Source organism: Corvus kubaryi, unplaced genomic scaffold (assembly GCF_017639235.1).
Source record: "Corvus kubaryi isolate FWS band 111438036 unplaced genomic scaffold, C.kubaryi_AGA036_p1.0 37396, whole genome shotgun sequence".
In the NCBI taxonomy this organism is placed as follows: domain Eukaryota; kingdom Metazoa; phylum Chordata; class Aves; order Passeriformes; family Corvidae; genus Corvus; species Corvus kubaryi.
The window spans coordinates 2,874,068-2,878,172 of NW_024581135.1; positions in this window are offsets into that span (position 1 = coordinate 2,874,068).

Below are 4,105 nucleotides of genomic sequence, written 5' to 3' on the forward strand. Positions count from 1 at the left end.
CCACTTTTTGCTGCAGGATCTTTTCCCACATCCTTGTCTCCATGACCAGGCTTCAAAGGACACCGTGCTCTTCCCTTTGACAACCCTCACCAGCTCTACACCTCCTGGCTTGGGATAGGTCTGTACAGCTTTTCTGCACGATATATTTCCATTCATTCCTCACATATAGTTTGTGTCTCAGCTGATCACACAGCGGCCATGTATTGGCCTCTCCAGGATGCTTCGGATCAATTTTCTTTTCGCATGAAGCATAAATTATTCATAACACCAGGCACTCAAACCCAACTTGCTTCCAAAGTTTCATGCAGTTTACAAAAAATCTAAATGGACTAATAACTCCAAAAGATTGGTGAGTGTGAGCTGTGTAAATTCCAGGTGGGAGGGAAACTCCTGAGACAAAGGAGTTGTAATGAAAAGCATCTTTTTCATTTATGGGCCAGTAACAGCTCTTTTGTGTCTACGGCCTCAGAATCATTTAAAATCACTGTGGCTTTGCATATTCACCAATAAAATGGTCCTGTTACTCTTCTCAGAGAGATGTTACAGGGGGGTTATAAGCAAAGTGAAGAAATTAAAAGGTTTTTGCCCAGGTGCAATGTGCTCCTCATATCTCTCTTACCTGAGATGTGCATCCCGCAGTTCCTTCACTCAGCAGTACCTGTGGAGCATGGCGGGCTGCACACTCTTCCCTAAGGGTGAGCAAAGCAGCAGCTTACAGATCACAGAGTGACACAATCATCAGGGCTGGAAAAACTCTCTAAGACCATCAGATCCAGCCGTTAATGTAACGCTGCCAAGGCCACCACAAACCATGTCCCCAAGTGCCACAGCCCATAGCTTTTGCTCAAGGCCGGGTTGACTGGAGCTTGGAACAGCCTGGTCAAGTAACAGGTGTCCCTGCCCACAGTAGGGAGTGGAATGAGATGAGTTTAAGGTCCCTTCCAACCTGAAACCACTCTGTGATCCTATGATTCTACCAGCGAACAAAATTGCAAATCACTCAGAGGAGAGATACAGCATTGCAAAATTGAAGCAAGCCTATGACATCCTGGGGCTGATAACTCCTTCACATGTGTTTTAGGTCCTCTGACTGCAACAGTGACTCCTGCTCTCCATCACCACGGGGGCAACAGTACCCACATGGAGACCAAAACCAGGCACTGGAAACAGTTATTGCAACTGCTTAGGCATGCAAATATATGTTTAAACACTCACACGTGTGTTTATATATCTATATACACAAAGGCACACACACATATACAGAATCATGGAATCACAGAACAGGTTGGGGTGGAAAGGACACTAAAACTCATCTCATTCCAGCCTCCTGCTATGGGCTGGGACACCTTCCACTATCCCAGGTTGCTCCAAGCGCCATCCAACCTGGCCTGGAGCAGTTCCAGGGATGGGGCAGCCCCAGTTTCTCAGGGCAACCTGTGCCAGGGCCTCACCACCTTCTGAGCAACAAATTTCTTCTTAATCTCTGATCTAAACCTGACCTCCGTGCTAAAGCCATGACTGTCCTACTGAGAACAGGACAGTCTACATAAAATACCTTAAAGCCCTGTTTTCACATAAAAGGGAACACAGTGTTCAGCACCACACCCGGTGCGAAGCCCCAGCCCCGACTCCCCCGGTGTCCCCCCGATGGCAGCGGGGCCGTGGCCGCCCGGCAGCTCCGCTTTCAGCCCGACAGCTGCGGATCCCAGGTGGTCTGACATTTGAGAGAGGGGCTGCGGGGGAGACTGGAGGTGTTTTAGGGGAGAAGGAGGCTGCGAATAACACCGAGCCCTCATCCAGATGGAATCGTTCACGGAACAACCTGGGATACTCTATTACTGTCCATATGCCTCCCAGGTCTCCAAAGGCCACACTCCATTGATTTACTAGAAATCTGCTTCTTTTCCCCCAGCATTGGTTCTTTCCCAAACAGGGCATAATGTGGGATTTACTACCATCTGAAATGCTCCTTTTTAAAAATCAGTTCTTCGCATAAGCTAGGCTTCAGAAATGCTCCAATAAACACCAGATTAGAGAGCATTTCGGGACGGGAGCCCCCTCTTTATGTAGCCTTTAAACAAATTTCTTCCTGCCACAATGAGTGATAAAACGTTTTATAGGGCATTTCTATGATAAGTAAATGGCTGAAGGCATGGCACTGGTAGAATTAAAGCCACCAGATAGAACTCTGCTAACAGTCTGCCTTACACTTATTTCTTCCTTTGCATATAAGCCTGGAAGAATTATTTTATTGTTTTAGCACTGCAAACAGTTGTTATTAGTGTATCTTATTTATAGTCAGTTCTTTGAGGCACTATAGTAATATAGAAAAATATCAGTTATTTCATCACACTGGTGAATTTAATGAACCTGAAGGTGTGTGTTATTTTAGCACTTGCTGCAGCTCCTGTGAAAACCCAGTGGTGCTAAAATCTGTAAACCTGTCACTGCTTAAGTAATAACCTTGTTAAAAGCATCTTCATTTAACTTATTCCAGCTTTTGCAGAATGCAGGTTTTATTTTATCAGTGCAGGGAATAGGTGTTTCCAACCAAACCACTTATTGTAAATATAGTTAATTGTAGTTCATTAATTTATTCTCAGTGTTATTGCTTTTATTTTAACACTTAGTTTAAATTAAGCATTGTCTAGAATTGAGTTCCCATTTTCGATTTTTTTTAAACAAACTCTTAATTTATATAAAATATCTTTGGTTAGAACAGTAAATTTTATTCTGCAATATGGAAAATGCTCTTTGCATTCATTAATATCCCTTTATGCTGCAAGAAATGAGCTTTCTTCCTTAACAGCAGACAGGAAAACAAAATGAGATTCTTTTTTTAATCTTACCACTGTGAAATTGGGCTTCTTCCTTTCATTTAAAAATATAGAGAAAATGAAATATTGATAGCATGTGATCCAAATTATCAATTGATCCCTGCAAATGCACATCTACAATTATTGAAATCCTGGCAATAAAAGAATGGGAACTCCCTGCTATTTAGCACCATTCAGCAGAAAGAGAAGTGTAATTTGCACCATCACTTTTTTTATAGCACCAGTGATACTTCCTACATTATTACACCATGGAGTTGTTTGTGACAAATGATAAAAGTATCAGGTTCCCAGTAAATTATTACAAGGTGGGCAATTATCCACCCATTAATACTTTTTGAGACCTGCTATGCTCCCTGGTGCTCCCTGGCAGACATATCCCAGGGATACAGACCTCAAAACTGATGCTGGATGCCAATAAGGACCCGAGGTCCTGATAGCAGAGAGGTTATGGTAGAATCCCAAATACGTTGGCTGCTTTGAAGGAATCATCAGAATCATTATTATTCTATCAGCTATCCAGGATGCTTCCATTAGATTGTCATTTATTTTTTCCCCCCATAATTTAGCTCTCCTTCTCCGTGTGTTTCTGTTTCAGTGTTTATTGATCCATGCTTCAGAGTAGGGCTGTGACTAATTTAAGTCAGGGCATCATCATCCAAGAGAGTGTAACATCCCCAAGCAGGCACAGAGCTGACCTGGGTTATTTCATCGCTCCTCATCACAACTTTCTGCCCTAATCAGTCTTGATCTTACTTTGCAAACAAGTTGAAAATGTAATTAACTTCATCCTTTCTTCCTGTTTTGGGGCTGGAACCCCTCAGGGGGGTGGCAGTGCAGTGCAGACCCCTGGGTGGGTCCTACCCAGCAAGCAAGAGGGATGCTGTAGGAATTACTCCTTGCCTGGATGTTAGAAGCAAGGGTGGGTGAGAATGGTCAGCAGGCAGTTCCTGAGGTGGGAATGAAGAATGCAAATGGGGCTGAAGGCATCAGCATCCCCCAATGCCTTTATGAGCATCTCAAAGCCAAGGTGGGAGCACCCAGCTCTGGTCTCCAGGATGGGAACACCCAGATCTGCTCTGATGCTACCCAAAGAAACGAGGGGTAGGAGGAGGAAAAACACACTGCCTACGTGCTGTGTCTACAGCAGGGTCATTCCACCAAAAATTAGGTCTTGTCTCAAACCAGAAGAGTGTCAGTGTGCCCCAGGAGCTACAGACAGAGGAGGAAGAGGAGGGAAGCCAAGCTGCCTGTGCCTGACCACGGTACCA